The following is a 17,580-nucleotide window of genomic DNA, read 5'->3' on the forward strand; positions in this document are numbered from 1 at the left end:
GAAGATTCTACTAAGAATCGAAGATAGCTAGCGCCTTCTCCACGTCTTTAGTACAAAACCACGGATCTTCTGTCTGGTTCCCGGACTGTAAACTGATATCAGGGTGGGCTGATCTCACCAGTGCACTAGGACTTAAATAGAGAAGACAGAAATCCTTTCCCCCGGAGGAGAAAAATTCGACCACTACTAGGAGTAGAGGGGGCCGAAAATTTTGAGTAAAATCAAGTGTATTTTTTGTCTCCTTTATTCTCCTATTTATATTAAGTCATATATTGGGCCCAGACAGGGATCTATGGAAGGCTTTGGATATGGGCTCCTCCAATTAGCTTTTAACTAATTAAATTAAACCCAATTTAATATAAGCTTAAAATTGGAATAGTACGAGCAGCCACTACAGAAGTAATATTGCACTCCCCATCCAAATCCGAAATTACAAGTACTTCGGGTTTCCAAATAATAATGATATTTATTTCTCGCGCTTAAGATAGAAACATCCATTAATTAATTATGGTCTGCTATGGACTTAATTAATTAATATCTTATTAATTTCAAGAGAGGACTCAGCAAGAAAATCTTATTTATTATTCATAGAGTGATTAAACTCCAACTAGCTAGGTTCCGAATAATAAAATCTTATTTCAAGCTTCTCTTGAGGATGTTATCAAATGAGACTCACCTCGCGCACGATTCAACATAATAGCAATCCTAGCACCGCTAGATATTAATCACCACTACCCAATATACCAGGCTTATTGGGTTGCGAAAAACCCGTACCATTTGGTAAGTCAAAGTAGTGCATAATCAATACCGTATGCTCAATGCTAACGTACATTGATTAAGAAATAACAATGTACAAGACCTCGTCTTTCAGTAGATAGCATAAAGACTGTCTCGCTGTTAGATCCATTCAGTGCTATACCACACCAACGTTATCTTATTTCAGTGAGGCTTAGAAATAATCAGACTGACATTGCAACCTTTCACGATAGGTAGTCTAAGCCTATCTAGGTTGTGAAATTATTCTTTTTCTTTGTTTAGAACTGACCATGTTACCTTAAAGTGAACGATGCCCACAACCGGTCTACTAAAACAAAGACTTAGACTTTGTTAAGTTACTTATACATTTAAATATGCAATAAACAACCATTAAATGTAAAATATAACAACATTATGACAAAAATAATCTGTTTATTCCTTTGGAAAATAAAATAAGAGTTTTAACAGTATTCAATTACTCGAAAGGTGATTTCTAGTATACAAACTCTAACACAAATTTCATTATATTTGTGTTTATAAAGTTACCTACCTAGGAACAAAATAAATGTCATTAGTTTAGACAGTGTTTTTCATGATTATATGGTATATATGTTGTTTTATTTATCTTATAATATTTTTTTAAGTTTTTGAATATTTGAAAATAGTAACTTTGGAATATTTTTATTTATTGAGTTAGAATTTAAGGAACCTTCCCTATAAATTTGTTTAGAAATTTCCCTAAACCAATAGATCGCCTCCAGTCTGCACTCTGCAGTGTAATTTTCCGCCTCTAAAGAAGAAACCAAAATCCCAATGTTTTACTCTTCATCATCCTTCGAGATAGAAATTTGCATACATATTCATTTATATTAATTTTTTATCGGCGAGTGATCAATTGTTAAATCAATCTTTAATTGCTAACTACAATTAATTTAAAACCATGAGATTTGTAAAGATCTAGTGGTCTATAAATCGCCATGTGTAAATTCATTTTATTATTATTTAAATTTAAAAAGATAAGAAAATTATCAAAACTAGGGTTTTGAATCAAAATGTTTTTTTTTGGATCAAAATGTTTTAATATAGTGTATTAAGCATATCAATACTATTCATTAAATATATAACACAATTCAACATTGACATTGTATATGTATTATATTGACATATTATGCTAGCTACATTGACATTACACTGCTTTAGAAAAATACAAAAACTAGAAAATTTGTTTTTAAAATTTTGACATCGGAACATATGCAAGTGAGATCTCGTTAGGATCCTTATAAAGTTATCTTTAATTTGATATAAGTTGTATAAAAGATTAATTTAATTTGAGATAGTTATAATCATTTAAAGTTTTTGGATATTTTTTAAAATTCATTGAAACCCCTAATTGACATTTTTATGCATTGTATCGATACTCATGTATGGTTAATCTTGTTCCTTGATTTCATGATCAAATGTCTATTATTTAGTTGTAGTTAGCAATTTAGGAGGAAGTTAACAATATAACGCACCCCATTTATATCATGCAAATATTGCTTATTTTTCTAAATTCTGGACTATATAAATATAATTAATTGTTCGTGTATCACACACATGTTACACTAAATTGCTAACTACAACTAAATGATAGACATAGATGAAATCATGACACAAGATTATCCATTGAATATCAATACAATGCACATAAAATGTCAATCAAGGGTATTTATGTCAATTGACCAAAAGTTAGTTATAACTAACTTTCAAAAAACATCTAAAAAATTTAAATGATCATAACTATCTCAATTTAAATTATTTTTTTTACACAATTTATATCAAATTAAAGATAATTTTATAAGGATTATAACGAGACCTCACTTGCATAAATTCAGATGTCAAAATTTGAAAAAAAATCTTGAATTTTCGTATTTTTTAGGTAGCAGTTCAATGTCAATATAACTATATAATTGTGTTGACATATTCAATGAATCATATTGATATGTTTACTACACTATATTGACATTTTGATAAAAAAAAATCCTTATTTTTGGTAGTTTTCTTATCTTTTTAAATTTAAATAATAATAAAACGAAATTAAACGTGACAATTTATAGAACACTAGATCTCTACTAATCTTATGGTTTTAAATTAGTTGTAGGTTAACAATTAAAAGTTGAGGTAGCAATTGATCACTCTCCAGTTACACTATATCTATATTAGTATTAGTACTAATATAAAGAGAGAGTGTTTTACGAGATTGTCATTTTGGCGGAAAATTTATTTATTGGTAGAATAAAAGGCAAAAACTATTGGTCAACACCATTGTCTAGTACTTCCTCCGTCCCCGATTAATTGTCACTCTTTTCAATTTCAGTATTCCCTCAATAATTGTCACACTTCATTTTTACCATAAAAGGTAAGTAGGTCTCACATTCCACTAACTCACTTCACTCACATTTTATTATAAAAATCTATATAAAAAAGTGGGTCACACATTCCACTAACTTTTTCAACCAACTTTTCTTTACATTTCTTAAAACTCATACCCAGTCAAAGAGTGACAATTAATCGGAGACGGAGGGAGTATAATGAAAATCAAATCATAGGCTTCCCAAATAAGTTTTGAATATAATGAATGATTTATTATATAAATTAATTTCGGGCAATTGCTAAAGTTTCAAAATACTTAAAAGTAATTAATGTAATATAAGAATTTTTTCCGTCTATAGGTATTAGTAATTTGTTTTATTTGATAGATTTATAGATTTATTAGATTATGTTTCGGTATAGAACTTTATGCTTTTAATGTGTGATTTCTCTATTGTAAATTGTAATAGAGATCAAAAGTGTTTTAATCGACAAATTAAACTTATTTAAGTTTATAGTTATAGTTTACAATAAATTAATACTATTTTTATCTCATTTTTATTTTTTACTGCGCTTTATGTAATGATATTTTTTCTTATTTTAACAAATAAACGACAATATGAAAATAGTACGATGAAAATAAATTGGATCGTGGTTTAACACTAGTTTTAATTAAAAGTAAACTTAGTAATTTAGTATTATATGCGATCTCTTATTTTAAACAGCGTGATCGATTAATCATAGTAATCCACTTTATAAGTTCTATGCTTTACAATTTGTATTATTTATAACTTAAAATTTAGATATTATTTACATATTATAATAAAAATTTACATGATATTTTTGTTTATTGTGTCTTATTGTTTGTAAATATCACAGTAATACAATAACATCATACTTGTACGATACTACCGAATACCAACGTAAGTCATAACATTATCTTGCATATATACAATCTTCAAATTTCAAACTGAATCCTAATCACATCATATAATCATACCCATTAAATCCCTTATTGTTGTTATATTTGCATTTATTTTATTAATCATTATATCATAATAGTTGTTGATTTTTTTTATTTTGAATTATTGTTTGTCAATATTCGTACAAATAAAATACCCCTAAGTCCTAACATCATACTCATTATGCGATATCATCACATTAACCGCATATTAAATTCATAAACAGATTATTGCATAGATAAGGATTCATGTTCTATGTTTCAACATTAGTAATGGTTCTACCATATCCATATTCTAACCCCTTATACATGCATTTTTTGAATTAAAATATTTATATATTTAGCTTGTCATAAAGGTGGTTTATCAACTTTACCTAAAAATATCATTTTTTATTAAAGGCAATATATTAAGGTTTAATCCTGTCAATGCATGACAAATACCCAAATTTGTCACAGCCATGATTTACAAAAGTTGATTACTACTATTACACCACCTTAATTTAAATATTGATTGTCGGAACGATAACTCCAAAAGCTATGAGTTCAATTAATTTAGTAAGATCTTCTAGACCAAATCATATAAATCACAGAAGTTAGATACAACAAACACATATTTTGTAGATGAAGGTAGTATACAACAAAAATTCCTTAGGTGACTTTCTTCTTCTCATCATTGAAAAAATATGTAATCTTACATAATAGTTACATAAGTAGTCACATTGTTGGTTTATGTATAAATTTCTTATCAGAAAATCTAACACATATATATATACCAAGTCCCAACCAAACTTATCTTACTTCCACCAAATTCGTGACATGTGGCTTAAATTTGCCTCTATAAGTAGCTCGAACACAAACCATACTTCTTGCCACACTCAGAGCAAGTACTCTTCTTGTACTAGAATGATGTCAAGAGTCATATACCTTTCCTTGGTGATTCTTGTTGTGATCACAATCCATACTGAAAAATGTGATGCGGCCCGTCATCTGTTGCAGTCCGTACCCGGGCTGCCCACCACGTTTCCTATGCCAAGCCTCCCACCAATGCCATCGATCCCGACATTGCCAACTCAACCAACTATGCCTAAGCTTCCCCCGTTTCCTTCGATCCCTACAAGCTTCCCGAAAATCCCTTTCTTTCCTAGCTTCGGCCTTGCTCCACCACCTTCTAAGTAACTATGTTATAATGTATTTATCGTATACTTCTTTACGTATGGGATATCAATACGTCATATCAGATGTTGTATCGTCGTCTATTCTATAGGCTTCATTTGCTGCGGCGAGTTTGAGTTGGTTGTAAACTTTTGTTATGGTGTGTATGTTGGTGTAATGCATGTTTTGTAACATGTATTTTATGAATTAAATTTTCTTAATAGTACTAATAGTATGACACATGTTTTGTAGTATTACATTTAGTATGAATAGATTTATGTGGTATGTGTATACTGATAGAAGTAAAATATGAAAGCAAAACAAAATGTCAAAGAGCTCTTCGGGTCTGCCTCACATCACATTAAGAGCTTTCTAAGCTCCCAAACCACAAAGAAACAAGTAAAAAAAAGCAAGTTTTTGCTTCTAATTGTATTGTAAAAGCAAACTTGAATAATCTTTCATGTAATCACACTCAAGTAATGTACCAAGTTATTCAAATGACTCTCACCCATGTTTTGCAAATGAAATCAAAATTAACACCTTTTGTTCAAGAAAGTCAAATCCAACAAGAAAAATGACAAGGCTTTATGATTTTTGTTTCTATGAAAAATGAAAATGCTATGCATCACCAACCCTGCCCGATATAGGCGGCTCAAGCCTAACCGCCAGTGTCATCAAATGGTTGAACTCATTAATTAAACAAATTTCAATTGAATTATTTTTATATTGTCACGCCTGCATTTTCTAAGGATAGAAAACACGGTTGATCGTAACTAGGGGTGGGTTAAAGAAGCATGAAAGGAAGGGGAAAAACAACGAAAGTTGACCAAAACTCGAAATAAATGAATAGCTCAAATAAAATCGGGGTATCTCAACAATACAAGAACTCAAAAAGAATATTATCTCAGCAATACAAAAACTCGAAAGAAAGACAACTACTCAGCGGAAGCATTCGAGAGAAGGAATATGCCACGTGTGAAGACATGACACATTCTGAACACTTAAATTTCTTCAACGGCCTTGCTCAACACCCACCGCACTCATCACAGCTCAACCTGTACATTTTTAAAACATATGCAGGGCTGAGTACTTGATGTACCCAGTGAACACGTGCCAAAATAATTTTCTTAAAATATTGTGTCAGCATTTAAAAGTGAACTCGGGGTTTTACAAAAGACCAAGTCACCAAAACATTTTCTCACTCAAAACTATGGCCATTTTTCTCTCTCTTCGCACCGTATCTGAACCTCAAATGTGAAACGAGAACGTGGCCACATTCTCGATCACCGGACCGGCCAACTCGAAAGCTAGAGCGCACGATCCCCTATGTGTACACTAGCTTGAACAGGGACTCACTCCCTAGGCAAACCCGAATTCGATTAAACTCATAACTTCTAGTAGGGATCCACTCCCCACTAGGGCGATCAGATAGGCACATCCATAAAAACAAAATACGGCATGACACAACATATTTGGATTTTAAGCTCATAAAAATTTAAAAGTAGCCTACACAAAGATGTAGGATAGAAAGCCCATAGTAAAACTTTAGTTCGAAAGCCCACCTCGTTCGCTAAGTATTCTTAACTTTGAAAATTCTCACTCTGCCTTAACTCGCTTGTGAAAGAATACCCTTTTGAAATAAAAATGCAAACTCATCAAAACTGGAGAAAACATCTAATTAAATGAATGCATGTATCCTACGTGAGTGCTCGCTTATTCCCTCGCTGGTTCTTAAAGAAATCTCTAAGTTCTCATATACTAAAACTCGGATCATCAGCTCGGGAAAATATTTAATTAACTAACATAAATTAATTAACTCCATTATTAAAACAAGAATTTCCAACCCATCACTAATGATACTCCTCTCTTCGACCCAAAACTCAAAATAGAAAAGGTTGGCCCGAACTTAATTCCTCTAATTAAGGCCCAAAACTTAAATCAAAACTGTCATGGCCGCACTTTACTAAGGATAGCAAAGCCGGGAAACCATGACTATGGGTGGGAAATAAGAGGAGAAGAATAGAAAGGGGATAATAATGACTGAATATTTACTCAAAAATAAAGGGAAACAACTTCAACTTAACTCTTAATCATTAGAATTGGAACGGAAATCATACTTTTCAAAATTCAAAACCTTATTCATCAATAGATATTTATCACAGTATGGAAGAATAGTCGATGCTATCTAGAACCTTAAACTTGGGTGGCAATCTTACTTTTCTGTTATTTATCAGAGTATGGAAGAATAATACGCAGCGGAATGAACATGGTCACATATATGGAGACATGCACCGCCGAGAGCCTCTACTTAAAATAAAAAGAAAACCATAACTCTGCTCAGCCATTCTCCACTGTCCCTACTCAACCTGCACATTTTGAGTATAAAAATACTCAGTGAACACATTGCCGAAATATACATACATAAAATGAAAATATTGTCATGCTATTAGAGTAACACTCGAGTGTTTTCTCTTAAAAGGCCCGAGCTTACTAAATTCTTTGTGAGCTAAAGTTCGACTGATCAGTCTAAGTTCTTTTGTACTTCTGCCATATCTGAACACCAAGTGTCGTGGAGATGGTGCTCTATGGTCACCTACATCTTTCTCCGGCCGGAGAGGTGGCCACCTTCCAACGGCCTCCACTATATCATCTTTGTGACCGTGGAAGGTGGCCTGTGTACACTAATCCGAGTAGGGACACCACTCTCGCTCGGACCCGAATTCAATTCTTTTGTTCCAACCAAACAAATTCCATACACATAAAATAAATCATTTATGGCAAGACAACATCATTTGCATAAACAACAAAATAAGTTCATATTTTTCATCCACATTAGCATATAGGATAGAAAAGTTCACCTCGTGCGTTTAAATTCCTTATTTGAATTTCTTTACTCCTTACATCACTTGCTCGTAGAGATAGCCTTTTGAAAGTAATAACATATACTTAATCAGACTCAAGGAAAACATATACTCCCTCCGTCCCAAAGAAGTTGGCATACTTTGAAAATGGCACGAGATTTTAGGAGGTTTTGTTTTGTGTGTTAAATGGAGAGAGAAAATATAATTTTTATATTCATGTGAGAGAGAACTTTTTCCAAAAAGGGAAATGTGACATCTTTTGTGGGACAAACTAAAAAGAAAAGTGTGTCAACTTCTCTGGGACGGAGGGAGTACTTAGAATGCATGCATCCTACATGTGTTTTCATTTTGTTCTTTGCTCTTTCTTAGGAACATTCTAAAATTCTTTTATAGCAGTTAGCTACGTTAAGTACTTACTTTCTCTTTCGGTTTAAGCAGTCGCCCGACATCACACGGCCCCAAAATCCTACACCCTCGGCCCCATTATACTCATGGCTAACATCGCAATTCATTACATCATGGGATTTAATTAAGGGCGCTGTCCATTTCAGTAATATATTTCGAAAAAAGAATCACTCCACAAAATTTATAGGTGTATAAAGTCGGTTAAGCACCGATTCCTAAAACTAGAGACCTTCTAGTTAGCACTAATTAATTAAATAATACAAGTTGATAATTTGCAAACTAGATTACACATATATGCTACGTCTCCTAGCTGTCACTTTATACTTAATGAGGAAGTCTTCAAATGCCACCCACAAAATACTACCGCCTGATGTAGTGCAAATGTGGCTACCTTCTTAGCCATGAATTACTCACAAATTTACACCACCAAGATAAGGTGGTGATGCAGTACCTTCATCACCACTCCTTAATTGTGAAGTAATTGAGTTAATAATTTCAACATCCTCCCTTAAGCTCAATTCTTCACAGTTTTCATGTCGAGAATAAATTCCAATCTTCTGATTGTATCCTTTCGCCACCAACCTTGCCCTGTACCTTTGCACTTCACCATTGACATCTTTTTTTGTTTTGTACATACATTTCACACCAATTTCTTTTCGGCTTTCTGGTAGCGTTGTCAACGACCAAGTATCATTTTTCTCGATCGCATTGATTTCTTCATCTATTGCAGTCTTCCATTTCCTGTCTTGTGCAGCATCTGCATAAGCAATAGGATCAACATTCATATGAAAACAAACAAGATTCACATTTTCCTCTCCAGCTCCATCAACTTCTTCAGTAGCTTCATATATATCATTCAGATTGCGCATTCTTCTTGGCCTTCCGACTGGACCTTGAGATGATGTTGGTGAATCTGGTTCTTCAACTTCACGTGCTTCTTCTTGCTGATCAGATACAATTTCTGACGAGCTTGCAGCTTTCTTATCCTCCCAGCTCCATGTTTGATCTTCTTCAAACACCACATCGCGACTTATGATCACCTTCTTCGTGAGTGGGTTATACAATTTGTAACCCATTACTCGATCTCCATATCCCACGAAGATACACTTCTCACCTTTGTCATCAAGCTTGATTCATCGAGCTTCAGGAATTTTGGCATAAGCAATGCAACCAAAAACTCTCAAGTGCGCAATACTGGGCTTGAACGAACTCCATGCTTCTTCAGGCGTCATGTTGCGAACACTTTTGGTGGGACACCGATTCAAGAGATACACTGCTGTTGCGACAGCTTCAGCCCAGAATTCTCGCGGTAAGTCCTTCCCTTTCATCATACTTCTCGCCATATCAAGAATTGTTCGGTTCTTCCTTTCAGCAACACCATTCAGTTGAGGAGTATATGGAGGTGTGAGCTGGTGAACGATTCCATGCTCCTTGCAGAACTTTTCGAACAAATCGGATGTAAACTCACCACCTTGGTCGGATCTGAGAACTTTAATATAGTGCCCACTCTGTCTTTCAACAAGAATTTTAAACTCTTTGAAAATATCAAACACCTCAGATTTTCTTTTCAAGAAATATACCCAAGTCTTTCTGGAATAATCATCAATGAAAGTAAAAAAATACTGATTACCTCCGGTAGAAATAGGCTTCAGAGGACCGCAGACGTCTGTATGAACGATCTCCAACGGGTGTGATGCTCTCCATCTCATTTCTTTAGAGAAGCTTGGCCTATGATGTTTGCCAAGTATGCAACCTTCGCAAACTTCTTCAGGATGATCAATATGCGGCAAACCTTTCACCATATTCTTTGTAGACAGCAGCGTCAAACCACCAAAATTAAGATGTCCAAGACGCAGATGCCATAACCATGACTCATCTTTAACAATGGCATTCATGCACTTCAACGTATCATGTTTTATATTCAATGGAAATAATCTGTTTTTGGACATCTTCACACCGGCAACCAAATTACCAGTAGCATCATTGATAGCAAGATAAGAATTCTTGATACTAACATCAAATCCTTTCTCCAGCAATTGACCAAGACTCAAAATATTGCTTTTCACGGCAGGCACATAATAGACGTCATATATAAAACCATGATTTCCATTCTTCAACTTAATCAAGATATTACCTTTTCCTTGCACCGCAACTTTTGAGGAATCTCCAAAGGTCACATCCCCATAGGATGTCTCCTTTAGTTCCACGAAGAGTTCCTTGTTCCCGCACATGTGGTTACTCGCTCCAGTATCCAAGTACCACGTGCTACTCTGATCACCTTCAAGCCCTTTCTGAGTAAAAAGAGAAGTTGAAATTACCTGCTCATCATCATCTCCACCTTCGGCATAATTGACTTGTTAATTGGCCCTGGCATTTCCGGCTGTTGGACAATCATAGCTGTAATGCCCGAATTCGTGACAAGTATAGCACTCGATATTTGCTCTATCAAACCCTTGTCGATTGTAGGTTTGAGAATAACTGCCTCTATACTGACCTCTTCCTCGTCCTCGTTGTCCATAAGAATTTCGACCTCTGCCTCGATAGGTGAAATTCTGTCGTCCTCCCTCGTTTTGATAATTCTGGCCTCGTCCTTCTTGATTTAAGTAATTCTGTCCACGTCCTCCTTCATACTGGTAATTATGGCCGCGTCCTCCTCGGCCACGATAACCTCGGCCTCGGCCTCGATCTCGGTTGTATCCACCACGTGATGTCCCAGGCGCAAACTTCTTGTCTTCTTGGATTGACATCTTTGCTTGTAGCATATGCTCAAGTGACGGAGTGGTCTTTTTCTTCATGCGTTGCTCATGGACTTCCAAGCTGCTCTGCAACTGGTCGATAGACATGGTGTTGAGGTCTTTTGATTCTTCGATAGCAGCAACGATGTGCTCAAATTTCAACGTCAAGGAACGAAGAATTTTCTCAATGACACGAACATCTTCAATGTTCTCCCCTTGCCTTTTCATTTGATTTACAATAACTAATGTTCTTGTGAAATAGTCTGAAATGCTCTCCGTTTCAGACATGGCCAAACTTTCAAACTCACCACGTAGGATCTGCAGTCGAACTCGTATCGCTTTATCAACACCGGTGAAAGCATTCTTCAGAATCTCCCAGGCTTGTTTTGACGTGGTGGCTGCACTTACTTTCTCAAACGTGGTTTCATCAATACCTTGATAGATATTGAATAATGCCTTCTTGTCTCGTTTCCTAGCGTCTCTGAGGGCGTTCCTCTGGTTGTTCGTCAGGGCATCTTCGGCTTCTTGGGAAGCAGGTTCGGTGTAGCTTTCTTGAACAATATCCCACAACTCTTGTGATTGCAACAAGACTCGCATCTGAATACTCCAATTCCCATAATTGTGTTTCTCTAATTTGGGAATTTGGGGCTGGACCATGTTCAACGTTGCCGCCATAGGTCGGATCGAGTGGCTCTAGATACCAGATTTGTTGGATTATTTGATTCACAAAAAATAGGAACACTCAACAAGGATGAAATATGGAGGATAAGTATTTATAGACTTCTCACAAAAGGATTACAAAATACACACAAACAAAAGTGCTTCAGCACTACAAAGCTTTCTTCTCTCTTTCTCTCTATGAGCTATGGCTCTTTTTTCTCCTAACTCTCACTCACAATTCTAACTTGATTGATTTTACAACAAACAACTACGCCTCTATTTATAGGTGTATAAAGTCGGTTAAGCACCGATTCCTAAAACTAGAGACCTTCTAGTTAGCACTAATTAATTAAATAATACAAGTTGATAATTTGCAAACTAGATTACACATATATGCTATGTCTCCTAGCTGTCACTTTATACTTAATGAGGAAGTCTTCAAATGCCACCCACAAAATACTACCGCCTGATGTAGTGCAAATGTGGCTACCTTCTTAGCCATGAATTACTCACAAATTTACACCACCAAGATAAGGTGGTGATGCAGTACCTTCATCACCACTCCTTAATTGTGAAGTAATTGAGTTAATAATTTCAACATCTCGGTGTTTCCCAATGCTGTGTTGCCGGCGCCCTCTGGCCGCTGTCGCTCTCCTTTCTCACAGTATCTAACTCTCGTTCGGTTAAGAACTCTCCTTTCTCCTCCACGATTCAGTCTTATTTCCTATCTCCCTCTCTTTCTCACGCAGAAATCGGCGCCGCTGCCATCGCTACCCCGGCCCGTTCTAAGCCACGCCGCTATAATCGCTGCCATCCCCGAGCCTTCATTGCAGGGCTGGTGTTCGGAGTTCGTGGGCCGCCACTCCGTCAAGGACTTCTTCTTTCCGAGTCGTTTTACCTTCGTGCAACTAAGCTAAGTCTCTTCTCTTTCTCTATTTTCATTAATTTCGATTTGCCTCAAAGTGAACATAATTGTATTGTCTATAAAGCTATTTGGGTGGAAGACTAAGATTCTAAACTAAAGTGACATGTATATATTTTGCTCACTGGAACGAGCAATTTGTGAAAGCTAGACTTAAGGTTTGTTAACTTATTTGAGGTTTGTGTTTTCCATAAAGTTGTGCAAGCTTCCTATGTGATGAGAAGAAATAGAAAAGGGCTAAGAGTTGTAGTCACCTGCTGTTGTCTTAAAACTATCTTGCTAACTCTAAACTCTCTCTCACTTCTCATTCTTTGAAATTGAATGAAGTAATTGGATTGTTCTGTTATTTTTTGTTCTTTTGTGTGTGGGGACGAGAGTATACATACATACATATGAAAAATGGCATTTTGTTGGAGATCTTGATTTGGCAAGCATATGAGGAATCCACGTGCGGAGTTGGGATATATATTGGGCTGCCCTATTTAAGAAAGAGAGGATGAGTTGGGCCTCTCCATGGTGTCTCCAAAAATTTAGAAGTGGGTTGGGATTTAATTGATAGGCCCATACATGTACACTTTTAATTTCTTGAATTCCATTTCATAGTTTTAGTGATGTATATTTGTACAATAAAAAGTTTGGTTCCATTAGTGTGACCATATGCTCAATTATGTATGATATTTCATTTACTAGAATTATAATAATTTATATCATTCTTTAGTTCTTTTGAAATTTTCCACTAAACATTCGATGTCATTTCGAGAATAATAAAAAAAAATGAAAAAAATCGAGATGTTACATTCTACCCACCTTAACAAGACGATAAAAGTCGGGATGTTACATTCTACCCACCTTAACAAAACGATAAAAGTCAGAATGTTACATCCTACCCACCCTAAGGGTGTCTCCAACGGCGCCCTTCCCACTCGCCCGTCGGCGACGTCCGACCGGACGGGCCCCATTGTGGGCGGGAAGGGCGCCCACGCCCGTCCCGAGTGCCCCTGCGATGGCCTCGCCCCTCCCGTCGACGGGCGAGTGGGACGGGCGCCACTGTGGCGAAGGTCGCCCGTCCCACTCGGACGTCCGACATTTTAATATATATATATATATATATATATATATATATGGTTGCGTTAGTGTGCTAACTTAATTTACAGTAATAACTAATAACTTTCAATATTGTGCATTAAAATTATCAACACAAAGACATAATTATATCAATACAACATGCAAATTTAAAATGTCAACACAAAGACAAAAGTTTATCAGCACAAAAAGATTGATAAATTTATGTCTTTGTGTTGATGTTTTTAACATACAAAATTGATATTAGTTATTAGTTATTATCATAACTTAGTTAGTATTTGATCACACACCTATATATATATATATATATATATTTATTAATAAATAATAAACTCTATAAATAGGGCTCCCCCAACTTCATTTCATTCATACCACTTGTGTTAACAAGTTTCTCTCTCTACAAATTTCATTTCTACTACAATGGAGTACAATAGAAACTCCCCCACCACGAGCGGAGGGAACACACCCTCGATTCCCATCGGCGCGGAGGGAAATTTTGCGGGGATGAATCCCCGGATGGCGGGGATGGGCGGTATGCCGACGATGACTCCCCAAATGTTCTACAATATGTACACTTGGATGAGTCAAATGGGTCAGATGATGTCGGGGGCAGCGGGTATGCCGGCAAATATGTCGGGGATGGGTGGGACTGCGGGGATGGGCGGTATGCCGCCAAATATGGCGGGGATGGGTGTGACTATGCCAGGGGCAGCGGGGATGGGCGGTATGCCGCCAAATATGGCGGGGGTGGGAGGGATGGTGCCCGGGGCAGTGGGGATGGGCGGTACGCCGCCAAATATGTCGGTGAGTGGGTCGATGCAGCACAGGAGCCCGAGGACGCCTGGGGAATCTGTCTATCGGCCATATATAGATTTGTTGGCCGATGACTCCCCTTCTTCTGTTCCGGAGACTCAGTACGCCGGCATCGAGACTTTCTCTTATGAGGATAGGGGCTATCGCCGATCCGTGAGACTCCCCAGGAGGAGGCGGGGCCTGCAAGGGGTAGGAGAAAAAGCAAGGCCACGGCCAGGAGCGGGGGTAGGGGCAAGGGCAAAGTCCCGAGCTCTTCCTCACACACGGGGATGGGAGGGGAGGAGGGTGTGGATGAGACTGAGCGGAGGACGATCTGGACCGTGTGGGAAAAAGCCGCGCTTGCGAAGGCATGGGTCGGTGTTGTAGAGGATCCCTACACCGGAGCGAACCAGTATGTTGACCGAATGTGGCATCGCATCAGTGCCGCCTACTGCGCCAACAAACCGCCTGGGGCGAAGCCTCGCATCCCCGAGCAATGCCAGAAACAGTGGCTCCGGTTGAGGCCTAAGCTCAGTCGTTTTGCCGCAATCTACCAAAACAACATGCGCATGGTAAGCAGCGGCATGTCTGAGGATGATGTGCGGAGACAATCCTTAGCCCAGTACCCCAGCAAAGACTTGGGGATCAAAGAGTTTGACCAGTGGGAGGCCTTTCTCGTGGTCAAGGATTCGCAAAAGTTTGTTGTGGGTGTCGAATCGGGCTGGAAGCGGACGAAGATCAACTCTTTCGGTGAGTACAGCAGCAGTGCTGGTTCGCACGAGCTCCCTGAAGCCGAGGAAGTAGCCCCGCTACCACGAACAGACACTCGCCGTCGTCGTCGCCGATGGGGCAACAGGCTGCGTTGCGGATGGCGAGGGGAAGCGGCAGCGGCAGCGGGTCCTACGAGGTCGAATCGGAGGTCCCAGGAGGAGAAGATGACGACAGCCTCGCCCGCGCGCAGCAAACGAAGACCCTGATGCAGATCACTTTGAAGTGGTATAACACGTACGATCCAGTCTTGAGAAGGCTGTGCAAGGAGATGGTCGACCGATGTCGGCGCGATTTAGGGATGCCACCCATTGATGATGATGGCGTCGAGATCGGGGGCGGGGACGTCGGAGGTGGCAGCAGCACGGGCGACGGGGACGAGGACGAGGAGTGAAAGCCGAGGGGATTATGTAATTTTATTTTTAAACTATGTTTTTTTTAAAATTATGTAATTTTTTTTTATTATGTAATTTTGTGTTTTAATGTAATTTTCGTATTTCCCGTTCGTATTCGTGTCGAATTTTATTTCCGTGAATTTAAATTTTAATTGTGAATTAATTTAATTGTAGGAAGGGCTAGTGGGAGGGGCGAGTGAAGTGGGAAGGACTAGTGATGTAGCAGTGGAATGGGAGGGGCTAATTCTGATGTGGCATGGGAGGGGCGAGTGGGAAGAGCGCCGCCGAAGACACCCTAATAAAACGATAAAAATCGGGAGGTTACAAAAACTCTAATCATTTGAATATTTCCTTGGTTTCAGCATCAAAAGTAAAATAAGGAAAGAGGCGGCCTCTTTCATTCAATCCCCTGTACTCTCTCTCTCTCCCTCAATCTCAAAATTCACAAATTAAATTCCAAGTCAGAAACTTCAATCTTCTTCGCCCCTCTCTCGCACACCGTCGGTATTCTTTTCTCCCGGCAGGTAAGTCCTCTCCCCCCAAATCATTCTAATTCTAATTCTAATTCTAATTCTAATTCTAATTCTCCTAGTCGATTTCGATTTGTTTCTCAAAGGATTAAATTTTTCAGTCGAGACAAAGGGTTAAATTTAAAGATTGAAACTTTGGATGATTCAGAATTATCCTAAATGAATACAAGGAATTAAACGCTGAGAATTGATGGGTGATTACCTTCTCTGACGGCAGAAAGCTCTCTCCTCAAACTCTCGTTCTCTAATTCGGTTCTTTCTCTATTTTTATCTCAGTTTTATGAAAAAGTGGGAGACGTGTGGGGGTTTATCTATATATATACACGGTTGAATCCATCTAATTCTCAGGGAAACGGATCTGAACCGAAGATTTGAGCGATTTGAGCATATCTCGGTTGGTCTCATATTGGCTTCTCCTAAGTAACGTAAAAAAGAATTGGGCTAGGAAATTATTAAATTATAGGCTCTAAAATTTTATTCAATTGGCTATTTATTTGCACTTCAAAAATACATTCTATTTCTCCTCAAGGATCGATTACTTATGCCACATGAACCTACATCCATTTTCGAGCATTCACAAATTCCACATCCATTGGTATTTAAAAATTTCTCTATTCTCTAAAACTAAATAAGGCATGAAGAAACACCGAGCTCTAAAAATAATTCCATAATCTCTCATAATAAAACAAAACGATTTTTGACTATTAGTTCGCCGGTCATTAAAAAATATTTACTTAAAAAGTCTGGGCGTCACATATATCCAAGTTCAATTCAAGCTTATCAAAATCTTAGCCCAACCAGCTTAGGCCACAAACCCCAAGCCCATGGCCAAACATAGGCCCAAACCCAATCTAGTCCACAACTTCTAAATAATTAGAGACTAAATGTTTTAATGTAGTAATTAAGAAATAATGAGAGATTTAAGAAGTTGATATTTAAATACGAAATTGAAGAGATAAACAATTTTGAGGAAAAACAAAGTAAATGAGAGAAAGAAATAGTAAATTAAGAGAGAAATAAATCAAATTTGTTAAAAAAATTGACTCAGACTATCTTTGAACAAATAAAGTATATACATTATTTTATATTATGTATATAAACTACAACAATAAATAGATTTTATAAATAACTTAATCCTTGAAATATTACTAATTTAAATTATAATATTTAATAAGAAAATAAAAAGTAGCACTCCTCCATCCCAACTAAGT

General features: G+C 37.2%; 1 long non-coding RNA gene across 2 annotated transcripts; it reads right to left on the reverse strand.

Moving 5' to 3' along the window:
* Window positions 1-6,040: 6,040 nt before the first annotated feature.
* Window positions 6,041-17,366, reverse strand: LOC125211052 (uncharacterized). 2 transcript variants are annotated; one of them, XR_016136942.1, is made up of 3 exons: window positions 16,572-17,294; window positions 7,435-7,584; window positions 6,041-6,273 (listed from the first exon to the last, which is right to left on the reverse strand). It is a non-coding gene; the product is annotated as an uncharacterized LOC125211052 (long non-coding RNA). The 2 variants fall into 2 exon arrangements; XR_007174448.2 differs by lacking the exon at window positions 6,041-6,273 and having other exon boundaries at window positions 7,292-7,584; window positions 16,572-17,366.
* Window positions 17,367-17,580: the final 214 nt, after the last annotated feature.

Source organism: Salvia hispanica, chromosome 3 (genome assembly GCF_029641045.1).
Source record: "Salvia hispanica isolate PSC_SH4W2 chromosome 3, Shi_PSC_v1, whole genome shotgun sequence".
Classification (NCBI taxonomy): Eukaryota; Viridiplantae; Streptophyta; class Magnoliopsida; order Lamiales; family Lamiaceae; genus Salvia; species Salvia hispanica.